This window comes from Periophthalmus magnuspinnatus, chromosome 11 (genome assembly GCF_009829125.3).
Source record: "Periophthalmus magnuspinnatus isolate fPerMag1 chromosome 11, fPerMag1.2.pri, whole genome shotgun sequence".
Lineage (NCBI taxonomy): Eukaryota > Metazoa > Chordata > Actinopteri > Gobiiformes > Gobiidae > Periophthalmus > Periophthalmus magnuspinnatus.
The window spans coordinates 24,814,953-24,828,352 of record NC_047136.2 but is presented as its reverse complement, the minus strand read 5'-3'; the positions used below and the strand labels follow the sequence as shown (position 1 = coordinate 24,828,352).

The following is a 13,400-nucleotide window of genomic DNA, read 5'->3' as shown; positions in this document are numbered from 1 at the left end:
GTGAAGCCAGCTGCGTCTGCTGAGCCTCACATATGGAAATGGCTGCTCTGGGTCTCGAATAAAATTCCATCACAGTGTCAGTTTGATCTTACACATGCACAGTTCCTTGTTAGCACCCAATATCTCCTCACTTGACAAACAGAATTGCGCTGCGGCCATAACAGCCCCGACGGTCCGTGTTATGAATGGCGTTACATCATTGCGCCTCCCTCTGGTTCTCTCTCCCTCTATTTCTCTCTCTACTCTCACTATTCTGGACCATAGGACATGACACAGCTCTCTATACCGCTGTGCTGTTGCTGTGGCCCTTGGCTGACCCCCGCAGACTGAATTACCTCCACCACAAGAGCACTCGTGGGGAATACATGGGCGTGGCGTGCTCGCAAACAGATGTGACGGAGTTTGAGAGGGACGGACAGATGTGTGGTAGCCAGATGACCTGCTTCACACCATTACAGCTAACACACACATTAGCCTACATGATACTGGCAGGTTACGCTAGGTCGTGACAGAGATACTTACATGCCGGCTGTGGTTACATAAGTTTAAGATGAACTATGTGACTTTTCTTGTCTCCATAAAGATGTTATTGCTTTGCCTGCAGTGTTCCACAGGACGGGTGTTTTTATTACTCAAAAGTACCTGGAAAAACATAATTACTGCCCTTCATCTGTTCTCCTCCGACAAGACCAGGAGGACAGTAATGGAAAAATATTTGAAAGAATAACAACAGTAAAGAGAGTTGTGCGATACTTAGAATAATAATTGCAGATTTTATTCATTATGATGTAAATGCTCATTAACATGTTGTATTAGGTTTATAGAAGAAAGTCCATTAACGTGTGTAATTAGAGATAAGGGCAGGCACAATAAGCTCCAGCTTCTGCCTACACCTGGGCACTGACTTTATTGTTGGATTTGATTTGTAAGGTTCTACTCACTGAATGTTTTCTTTTATGGGCATCATGCGGAACTTAATATGCAAAGAGTGTACTGAGTTATACAGAGTGTCCATGAAGTGTATTTACAATTAAAAACATTTATTACAAAGGAAATTGATAAGATATCTTAATCAGACTTGTTCTATTGTACTCTGAGGTTTCCAAAGTTTTTAACTCATTTAATACACCTCTATATGGGTGCCATTATTTGCACAAAACACATCAAGACGGTACTGGATTTCGTGCCATGTTCGCTGTAATAGATCCTCATCAGTGGTTGCAATCGCATCTGTTATTTTTTGTTTTAGTCCCGTAATGTCCTGTATCTTTATTCGATACACTATGTCTTTAACATACCACACCTATAGATTTCTTTCTATGTGGCTATCTGGTGAACGTGGTGGCCACTGAATTAGGTCCATCTCAAGTTTGATTGAGGAACTCATGAACATGCAGACCCCAATGTGATTACAAACTTTTATAACCACTGAGTACAACAGAACAAATCTAATTAATATATCTTATCAATTGCCTTTGTAATTAAATGTTTAAATTGAGACTTTATGGACACCCTGTACAAAATAACAAAAATAAGTGAAAAAATTTAAATGAACTAATCTTTCAATCATGAGGTCACGCTTTTTTACTACAAAAATCAAGACTCTAAACTTCAACAACCCCCTGTACAGAAACCGGGTAGTTGCTATCAAAATCTAGAGTAACAGCCTGTAAACATCGGAGGTTTATTTTGCATTTATAATGGACTTTATCCATTGCTAAACTATCTGTTGCACTGATGCAGAGTTCAAAGCCTTGTTTGTAACTGCGGCACGACCCGCTGCGCTATTAGTAAACTCACAAGGGTGATTAATTCCCATGTTTGCTTTAGTCTAATCACATATGTGCCATTTGATTCTGTTTGTAGTTTAATTTAACACTATCTGTATAAATTAGCTCATGAGTTTTAATCAAGTGACCAAAACACTTAACCTAATTTAAAACATTTAAAACTTGAACAAAATCTATTTCATGTATATCTAAAATCCAATTAAAATCTACTGAAAAATGTAGCAGATAAAAATCTATTGTAAATTAGTAACTGCTCTGAGCCAGTATCCCTCTGGTCAATTTTATCCTCATCTGTTAAATTTGTTGTTTAAGCTGGTCAAGAATATAAACATTCATGACGACAGTACTCTCTTTTTCATGCCAAAATGACATGTTTTAGTTAAATGCATTCATCAACACGTACCTTGATTTACTGTACTATACTGTATATATCTGTAAATATTGTATCATTCACACTGGTTTTCTCCTGTTTTACCTCATCCACCTCAAGAGAGAGAATAAAAGGATGCAAAGACTGTTTCTCAGTGAAGTCCTGTTCATGTCCGTAGCAGCGAGCCCATCCTCTTCTTGTTTAGGAAACATACAGCAAACTTAGTAACTGGATAAAGGATCATGTCATGTTTTTCTAAGATGACACAAAATAAGTTCTTCTACTGACCACAAAATGTATGTAACAGTTGGCATATCATTGTTATTTTGTTTTGCAGCAATTCAAATATTGCGTCAAATACATTACAAATACAAAAATCCATATGATCCAAAGTGACCTCTTGTTTCTTTACTGACCCCCTCTGGTTGGAGTTAATACAGCTGTTCTAATGACAAAGCAAAGGTTTAAAAACTCACGTAAGACCACCTTTGTCTAAGCCTATAAAAAGCTTGAAAAGTAATCCAGGAGGCAACACATCATTAAAATAACAACCTTGGACAATACAAGGAAATAAGGTACGCCACAGCAAGAGAGCATATTCAGCAGATTTTCACAAAAAAAACAAAAAAAAACTAAGAAAACAACCTGGATTTGGCAGATCTAAGCCCCAGTCATTCTAAGCCTTGAAACTTTACCACAACCACAAACCTCTCACATAAGAGCCCAGAATGTGCACGTTATGTACTTGGCTTTAGTTCCAACCCAACATGAAACTATTACTATTAGAATGCACTATGGCTGAACCAGTTGGGTGAAATGTCTGTCATTTTTCTAAAGAATTGTCAAGAAAACTGAAAACTAACAAGAGTCACATTTCGGAACATGATAGTACAGGTGTAAACTACAGGTTCAGCAGATTTAATGCAGAATGAGACAGGATATTTTGTTGTTTTTGGATGAAATTGTACTACTTTGCGATGGTGTCCATTTACATTTCGATTCAATTGCGAATTGTGCAGCCCTATAAGCACTACACGCACTACAATGAAAAAGTATCTGGTTTTTGTTGCATTCTGACATACTTAAGAATTTCTGCTTTGTTTTAAATAGTTGCAGTGTCTTGTAATTCGAGGTCCACCTTGGGCAAAATGTGAGATCACTGATTCAAATGCGTTTGGTTTGCTCAGTGTGGAGAATACTGAACAAAGAGCTCTTTAGACACCGAAAACCACAAAGATTTGGCTGCCTTTCAGGAATGACCTTGCGTTTACCGGGTAATCAATCACACTCGCCCATTCAGAAACAGGCATGGGTGACGCTGTTTGCCCAAGGACACAACAACAGCTTAAAATTGACCGACAGACCTCCAGGTTGGTGGGAACATGACTCTACGAACAAGTCTACCACTGTGCTTGTAGACTCCAATTCTTAAAAAACTGACTTAAAATGTTGCATAACCAAAACACCAATAACTATGACGAGATGAGGTCAAGGGAAACAGAGGATCAGTTCTGCCATTTAAGTCATTTGACTCGTCGTGATTATTAAGCCGTTTCATATCAATATTGTGGTTTAGAATGAACAAAACGTGAAAAAGGAATTTGTCTTTTACAAGAAAACATCTCAGTAAGATAAGAATATTATTTTTGGTCCTTACACAACTATAAAATTTAACTTCCACCAGAGTTTTTCCAGTTTACTTACCGCTACACCACATCATCGAGCCATAACCTTAATATAGCATGGGAGGACCATTTCTACCTGTCATAAAGTAGTGTACAGTTCCTTTCATAGGGTTTCTGCAGCCATTTTTAGCAATACCACCTAACTTTTCCTGCAAATAGTAGGTTTTCGTAGCAGACGGGCAGGGTTGGGAAAAAGCAAAAACCAAACCCAAGTGCCAGACAACCAGGAACGCAGCCAAATTCTGCATGGACAACATCCTGCCATCCGGACTGGGAATTGCTAGCTACAGGATTCTAAAACATGCTACAAAGAGACAATACGAAGCACACGGAAAAGCTGTTGTTGTCGTTGTAATACGTAATAGTTCCGAGTTTCAGATGAATTGACCATAAAAGGGCTTGCGTAATATAGTGAAGGATTTGCAAAGGATCTGCAAATAGGTCAGTGATGGGCATGCTAGGATTTTGTCCAAAACTCCTCCTCTGATTGGTCGGTTTCCACATCTCTGCGGCCCAAACCTGGAGACCGCTCAAGTTCCAGCACTGAGCAAGGACGCCTGCCAGGACTTAGAAAGAACAGACAGTAAAACGCAAGGATTTCACAAGATTTGAATGTAAAGTTGCTTGTCACTTTGAAGTAAGTAGGCCCTATACTTGAAGTGCATATGACAGATTCCCATGTTTTTCTAATCATTACTTGATTTGGTGAGATCAAACCTGTGATACATTTTTATCACAGTTTTATATCAATAGAGTTGCAGTTTATGGAAAAAAGCTGAGAAGAAAAATCCCAAAATACAGGAAGTACCACAAGTTCTGCAACAGAATCTCTTGACTTCTGAAAATTCCATCCAAATTTTTCCTGCAGTTTGTACTTTCATTTGACAAAACAAAAGTGTTGTTTAATTTATTTTTATTGGTCTAATCATAGTGTAATTTAGACAAGCTTTGGCCCCTCACAGTATGGTTGCTAGGTAACAGTAGAGGTATTTCCATAACTACCTGCTGCCCATGTCCAACCAGGAAATAAAATTATAAACTTAACCAAAATTAAAGATTTTCATTCAGTTCTTAACTAATAATCATGTTAACTGTGGGTAGTCTAAAATGAGTAGTCTAGTCTGCCATATGCTACATAATCTCTGGGCTCATGTAATTTCCTTTGAGGATCAAAATAATATTCTGATTGTGACCTAAAAATGCATGGAGCAAAGTTTTGGTTTAGTTGGGTTGTCAGATTCGGAAAATGATGCAAATATGTGGTTTCAACTAAAGACATTGAAACGATAATGACATGTGTGTGTGTGTGTGTGTGTGTGTGTTTGTGTGTGTGCAAAATGTGCACTGTTCGCATTGTGTGGCCAAATTGTTTGTAATTATATGGATTGTGCAATAATGTGGATTGGACAATCCTGTTCACATTTTATATGTTGCCTTTAGGTATAATCAGAAAACATGACATTATGCTGATGACACACAGCTGTACTTCAATGAAACCAGATCAGACTGATGGAGTAGACAAGTTTAGTGCCTGGGTGAAGGACATAAAAACCTGGATAAAACTTAATGATCTGCTTAGAGGCCATTGTTCTAGCCCCAAAGGCCTGTGAGACTCTCTATCTGACCAGTGAGTCACACTGGGCAGTGTCAGGCTCCAGCTCTACTATAAGGAACCTTGGAGTCTTATTTGACCAGGAGCTCTCATTCACAGCACATATAAACCAAGCCTGTAAAACAGCCTTTTTCACCAACATGAATATGTTGCCTAAAAGTGACGATGAAAAACATATTCATGCTTTTGTTACATCAAGGCTAGATTACTGTAATTCCCTACTAGCCGACCCTAAAAGCCCTACAAGCTCTTTAAAAGGCTTTCAACTGGTTCAAAATGCAGCAACCAAGATCTTAACAGGAACTAAAAGAAGAGAACACATCACCCTGGTGCTGAAGTCCCTTCATTAAATTTAAAGTGCTCCTCCTGACATATAAAGCCATAAAGAGGATGGCCCCATCTGATTTGCAAGATGCTATAGCACCATATCATCATCAACAAAGCACTCCACTCTCAAAATCCTGGACTACTGGAGGTTCCTAGAGTGTCCAAAAGCACAGCAGGAGGGAAAGCGTTCAGCCATCAAGCTCCTGTGTTATGGAATCAGCTTTCCGCCTCTCTTAAAGAGGCCTCCACATTTAAGACCAGGCTTATAACGTTCCTCTTTGAATGAGCTTATGAGCCTGCCAAAAAGGAAGGACAGGGGATGTTCTGGAGCAGTTCTCTATTTGCTTGTTTTCTATGAATGTTGCTTATTCTGTCTGTTATTGACCTATGTCTGTTTCAATGTTGGATTTTCTAACCATTTCTAACAGTAATGTGGAGTGTGCAATGAGTGGAATGTGTCATCTATATATTAAAAGGTATTTGTTCTATTGTTTGGCCTTTTTGAGAGCCCGTGGGACAAAGGATAGAGATTAACCTTTTGCTATAATCCATCATATTTACATTAATGTTTGTCTAAATGCCCTGTTTCAAATAAAAAAGTGAATGTTTACTTAGATTATCATGATTTTCAATAGTTAGTTAATCCTTTAAAATAGTGATATGCAATATTTTAAACTATATAGTGCAATAAATCTCACTTCAAAGTTTGTTATTGTGTCTTTTGGGTTCATGTTGACAAGACCCATGCTGCTAATTTCAAAAGGCTTCACTCTGCACTGCTTCCAACAATTACTATTTTTTCCCCCATTTAAAAAGCTGAAACGTCAACATGTCTAAATGTATTTTACAAAGGCAGAACAAGTTGTAAAACAAAAGATCAAAGAACAGGTGCAAGATTCTTGATTCTGGATCTATAAAATGCACTGTGATTTTCTGCAGCTGGAGTAGATGGAGACAGAAGGTCGATTTTTACAGTGTTCAACCATTTTCCAACAACTGGATGAGAGGCTAGCCAACAACAAAATCCCACAAATACACAAAGCTTTGGACAATGGAGGGTCTAAAGTATTTATGAGATGGTCTCTACAGCTCTCGCTCTACTCCTGGATATTTATGCATTAATTAGGACTGTGGATAGGACAGTTGATGTTCTCTGCAAAGAAGAAAATATCATGTCTTATGTTTCCCGCAAAACAGTAGTTGAACATTCCAAGTCATTTCCTTTACTCTACATCATCGGATCCGTAGTGCTGTGGTCCTTTAGTTTTAGTTTGGCCGATTAATCAATATCAAATCAATAGCGTCGTAGTCAACTAACCTGGACAGCAGCAGAAAGGAGAAGTTAGAGAGTGAGTGAGTTGGCTGAAGATTTGGTATATTTTAGTATTTATATGTAAAATGCAGCGCAACTCAGATAAAACTCACTCAAGTTAATCAATAAATATGTTATTTTCTAGTACCATTTCTGCATAATTCAGTTGTTTTTAAGGAATCCCCTCGCAGGTCTAGTCTTGTGAGTGCAGTTTGGGTCTGATACATAATCGTTTTGACAGATTTTGCCACACCCCCTTTTTAGTTGACCAAGAATTTCTTCAGTCGACTTCAGCCTTTATGGGACATACACAATATTTAAGACTTAACTTGTGGCGTAACCATCTCGTCTCACTCAGACCTTGTCCTAAATGTGGCTTTCAAAAAGAACCCTTGAAGACAGCTCAGTTCAGAAAATTCTCTGACAACTTCAAACATCAAAATCAGATGTTTTCACTCTCCATGAGCAGCCTACATGAGAAACATGTACAGCTTATAAACATTTACGATAGAAGATTATAGGCGTAGACTTGGCCGCTGTTTGACATCAGTGTAAACCCCGAGAGGCTCAACTGGAGTTAAATACAGAGATGGTGTGATGATATTTTAATGAGGATATACATGTGTATTGAGGAGCATCAAAACAGCCCGGCAGCCTTGAATATGTTATTCTGACATTACATTTATGTGTGAATACTGATAGTACTCATTGCAAGTGAATGAACCCTGAAAAGTATGTCACACTGAGACTCAGAAGTGGGAAGCTACAAATATGGCAAATAAGTGCTTACTCATCATGAAGTCATTCGTCACACTTACATAATCACATGACAAACTGAAAGTGAACCTGGGCTTGGTCAATACTAAACCAGGACTTGGACAAAAACTGATGAAATCTGCATCAAGACTCAATCCAGGCTAAAATCAGAACAATAGGAAAGTGTGAGTACGTCCTTAATCACTCCTCTGTCACACTGTGGGTGGACAGTACATTAGTGATGAGTGTAATATTTAAGCAAACTTCATCTGTGACATCGTCACACATTTAGTCTTTATTATATTATATGAAGATTGTAACTATAAACTTTAAATGAACATGTCTGTTTTATCTTTTGTCCTCAAATAAAAGGCATTGTCTGGACAGACAAAAGGATATTAGCAACAAAAGAGTCATGAACCAGGTGAACCAGAATGATGTGAAATATATGCAAGGAACACATTCTTCTAACTGCTGAAACACTCATTTAACAAATTAAGATAGATTTGATCTGCCAAATATTATGTTTTGTGTAAATTAGAAGAGCTTTAGCCCGCACTTACAGTATGCTTGCAGGTTGGTGTAATGTCTCGTTTCTTCAAGGAGTGGTTCATGGTAGAAACTGTTTCAAAAGTCATAAAGTGAGAGATGTCAACTGCCATCCTTCAGTTGTTCAGTATCTGAAGATACTAGTCTGAGAAGCTAGAATTAATACTTCCCTGTGGGAAAGGAGCAACAGTCGAGGGAGGAGCTATAACCTGAAACTCTGATCTTGTCTCCTTGATAGACTTGTTTTGGGTTTTATACTCTATTGTTCCATATTGCCTGTGTTTCGTTCTATTGCCTCCATTTGTGTCACATCTGCTGCTCATGTGCAACCAGGAAGTAAAATGATATAATATTATATGTTTTACTCACCCACTTAGTCCTTTCTGCCACAGTGACAGTGTCCTGCGGTCGTTTCCTTATAGCTTTCCCACTTCGCCCTACTATTTGCTTTTTTGTCACTCCTGAAAATGCACCATGACAGACAATTAAGTGTCTGGGATAGTGTCGGGCAGTTTCCCATGATTCTTTGTAACAATGCACCTGGATGAAAAAAAAAGGTGACCCTGTCAGTAGCTTCTGTATTAGTTATTACCCACAAGAATGCTATTTTACGGTCTTTTTTAGGATGTTTTATGCATGATATAATGAGAATTTACTTTGACAAGAATAAGTTAAAATCGGGTACAGGCCTTTTAACCTGTCAAATGTGATGACAATCATTTGGGACTAATAGCTCTGTTATGGTATGTGAATCTTTTGGATCTGTTAATTTCAAAGAGCCATTCAAAAGACTGACTCTTTCACTATTTATTCATATGAGAAAACCCAATTTTAATAAGAAACTAATCACACACAGGAATGACCAGATTTGTTTAAAACGGTTCAAACTGAGAGTGGGAGCGTGTTTACCCTTCCAAATTATGCATAATCTAAACAATCTAATCTGAACTGTTAATATGATGCCAAATATGTTTTTTGTGCACAAACCTCTCACTCGTGTCGCCTGCTCTGCTTCTGTGCTGATTCTTGTGTTGGTTCAGCATTCAGTGTAATAATTAGTATAAAAATGCATACAAATTAGAAAGAAAAAGCTCTATCTATCTAGATCCGGATCTATCCGTTCAAGTTAAGGAATCATTCAAAAGAGCCGACTTGTTTATGAACATCACATCACTACTGTTTATCTAATGTCATCAGTGTTTTGGGTAATACATTTCCATGAATTTTCAAATATAATTCAAGTACTGCTATTACTTTCTGAGCCAAACTTCCACTTTTGCCTCTTGCCCGGTCTCCCCGTGTGCTCCCCTCACATCAAACATGTATTACATCGTATTGCATGGACCAGGACTGCATTGAGATTAGCCTGTGTACAGCTGTGGACCAGGATCAAAGCAGCGCACACGCAGGCCCCCTTTAGACGCTGTTGCATAATACGGATTACCCAAAAAGACAATGGACCACAACAAGACATGCCCCAATCATTCCAAATTCTTTTTGTTCCCAGCAGGTAGCGTCTGGGAGCTTGCCGGGCTTGTTTTTCTGGAAAGAAATGAAATTGCCCAATCCAAGGAAACAAAAATATAAAAGAGATTGAATTTCTTTAATCATGAGAAGCAATGTTACAATATCAAACTTGAGTGTCACTAGTATTTTGGTAAGAAGCTTTAGAATTGTATTAAATCTTTTACTCAGTTTTACTCACACTGTCTAATAAATCACAATTCATTAAGTATGTGACCATCTCTATAAAATCTGTTATTTTATTTACTTTATTTACTTTTTTGAGTAAAGATTGAACCAAAATGACCTCTTCAACATTATAATTGTTTTTAGTTTTTTACAGTTATATTATGAACTGTATATATCACAACTGTCAGTTAACCATTTCATCTTGTCCTCCTAATCTTCGAGACTACCAGTTTCTGTACGCACCTTTTTTGAAATAATTTAACAATCCCCCCATAAAACTAATAACCTCCTTGAGGCTTGGCCAACAAAGTGGATTCCTTTCTCCAAAGAATGTTTGAATGAGGTCGCTTACATCCGCATGTGCTTGTACTCTACTTTTATGACTCTTTAAAATGAAATTACTTCCACTACACATTGTGGGTATTCTCGGTGCGCGGTGTTCTCGTGCTTTTGCGGGGTCAGGAATGCTTAATCAAATCATGGAAAAAATGAAATAAATGACTAAATACTAAAGACTGAAGATGGCGCTTGGTGGTTTTTCCAATTCAAGCACATTCATTCAACACAGTCGTCTCTAACATGGAGCAATGTTTTGCTGACAGTAAATGTACAATGTAGATGTTTAGGAGCCTGTGAGCAGTTAGAAAACAAAAGTGGTACTTGCTGTGCATCTCTTTGTGAGACCGTCTGGCCATTTGCTTTGAAGACTTCAATTTGTATATCTGTTAGAACTGACGTAAGTAGCTGCATTTCATTTACTCAGGACAGACACTATTTGCATTCTGCCCATTCCACAAATGGGGCAACTAGGAAGCCGTTTGAACAGCTAAAACCCTATGCCAATATCATAAAGAGAGCCAAGCTGAAGGATTAAAAGTGCGTATCTAATCGTCAGGGGATGGCTCTTGCAAAAAGTGATCAGAAAAAGGCATTTGTTTTGGTTTGTTTGGGCATTTCCCCTTTGGCTTCTGCACAAGCCAAAATGCTGCCTTGGATTAGCCCAAGTCTCTGGCAGGAACAGACTGAACCAGTAGATCAAGACCATTCAAGAAAGGTCCCATGTGATTTTTATCCCAGTGTCGATATACGCTTAAATTGATATCTGGTTTCTACACAAGTTTTAGTAGTATCAATATCAGTAGTAAAACATTTTAACAACCCTGCCTCATAACTATGAATGTTGCATGTGGCAAATGTGGCTTTGAAAGGACGTCATGGGCTATTTCTGCTCTAAAATGATAATGGTCACATGAGGAGACACACTGCTTTTTTACAAACTCACTAGTGATCTGGATGATGAGGAGGGAAAGTGACAAAGGAGTGGAGAGAGAGTGAGGAGAGAGTGTCGAGAAAGAGGAGAGAGTGAGGAGAAAGTGGAGAGAGTGAGGAGAAAGAGGAAAAGGTGAAGAGAGTGAGGAGAAAGAGGAAAAGGTGGAGAGAGTGAGGAGAAAGAGGAGAAAGTGGAGAGAGTGAGGAGAGAGCAGGGAGGGAGGGAAGAGAAAGTGGAGAGCATGAGGAGAGAGTGAAGAGAAAGTGGAGAGAGTGAGGAGAAAGAGGAGAAAGTGGAGAGAGTGAGGAGAAAGTGGAGAGAGTGAGGAGAGAGCAGGGAGGGAGAGAAGAGAAAGTGGAGAGCATGAGGAGAGAGTGAAGAGAAAGTGGAGAGAGTGAGGAGAGTATGGGGAGAGACTGAGGAGAAAGTGAGGAGAGTACAGAGTGAGGAGAGAATGAGAAGAGAGAAAAGAGAGTGAAGAGAGATTGAGGAGAGACTGAGGAGAAAGTGGAGAGAGAATGCAGCGAGACAATCAGAACAGAGTGAGAAGAAAGCAAGGAAAGAATGGAAAGAGAACAGATTGATGACAGAGCAATGAGAGAGCGATGAGAGAGAGCGATGAGAGAGAGAGCGATGAGAGAGAGCGATGAGAGAGAGCGATGAGAGAGAGCGATGAGAGAGAGCGGGGAGAGAGCATTCAATGTCCTGAAGAAATTAGGGAGAGCCCCAATGCTGAGGTCACTGTTGGATAAACATCTGGAGACTACATCTGCTCACCTCCTACAGCCGCCCTCAGGCCAAAGGAAAAGGAAAGCTCAGAGGATATGCTCAAACTCAAACTGTGTTCAAGCCTTATTATGATCTAGCAGATTTTATTTTGAGACAGAGTGTGAACTGGGGAATTGAATTGAAATACAAAATGTAGACATAAACATTTTAGCTGTTTAAATATATCTGATGTTTTTATGACTGGTAGGTCAGTATAGCTGCAGACTTTGGGCAATAAATTGTGTTTAGTTATTAGTTTTTATTTTTTACTGGACACCTGTAAGATTTTTTTGTTTGCGTGTTCATATTTTGTTTTTGTTTGTTTTATCTCAGAATTCATTTCAGTCAATTCACGTCTCGAGCAAGAACCAAACATGTTCGTGCAATCAGACATGTTGCTTTTTTCAGTCCATGTGAAACGAAGGAGCTCATTGGTCATCTATCATTGTGAATAAAGGCGCATTTCTCTCACCTCAGATGAACAGAGTTTAGTGCTTTGCTCATTGATTCTGCAGAAATCCATGATGTTTGATATTTTTTTCCTTTTCTTTTCTCCCTCGTAAGCACTCATTAGTTGTTTTGATATGGACGGACCATGTGTGCCCTTGATTGGCTGATCCACTTGTCAATTACGCCATCTGAAAACCGAGAGATGCCCTGATGACCAGATTCACATCTTGAGTGAGTATTAGACAATAGTAGTATTAGATAAGCGAGTATTCTGGATCTCAGGCATGTAAAGTTACACAAAAAATAAAAATAAATAAATAAATATACATTTCATTTGTTTTATTATTTGATTTTATATTTTGTATTATTAAATTTATTTATGTAGCTATTTATTTATTTAGCTGTATGGCTTTTATGATTAAACGTTATATTTTTGTAATGTTAAACGATTAAACTCACGATTAAACTCATCCGTGTAACTTCCAACAACGAGATCCATGTTGGCTATAGCTCCACCTTATCTGTGTCAGGCTTTGTAACAGTTAATACCGCGGCTTTGAGAGGAAAAGGAAACAACACGCGGCCCCTAAGCCCAGCGGTGGTGTAAAGTGAGCGCTCCTCCTGTAAACCCTATCTGCAGCTCTGGTCTAAATATAGCTCCAGACTGCCAGACACGTCCGGCCGCCTGAGCTCCAATCTGGACTCTACAGTGGAATAAAGAGCCCCCGCCAAAGTATGACAGTAAAGGGGGAATGGGAGGTTTCAGAGTAAAATCCTCTGACAGAGCATTGGACGGGGCATTGGACGGGGCATTGGACG

At 38.8% G+C, this 13,400-nt stretch overlaps 1 protein-coding gene across 9 annotated transcripts in view; it reads right to left on the bottom strand.

The window, feature by feature from the left end:
* Positions 1-13,400, bottom strand: part of thrb (thyroid hormone receptor beta) — a 120,679-nt gene that overhangs the window by 58,487 nt on the left and 48,792 nt on the right. For 2 of the 9 annotated variants that reach the window (XM_055225561.1, XM_055225563.1), the window contains exon 1: positions 8,416-8,534. The exons of the other annotated variants lie outside the window; for them this stretch is intronic. The gene's annotated coding sequence lies outside the window, so the exon portion shown is untranslated. Of the gene's footprint in view, positions 1-8,415; positions 8,535-13,400 lie in introns of those variants that run through there. 9 annotated transcript variants of the gene reach the window in all.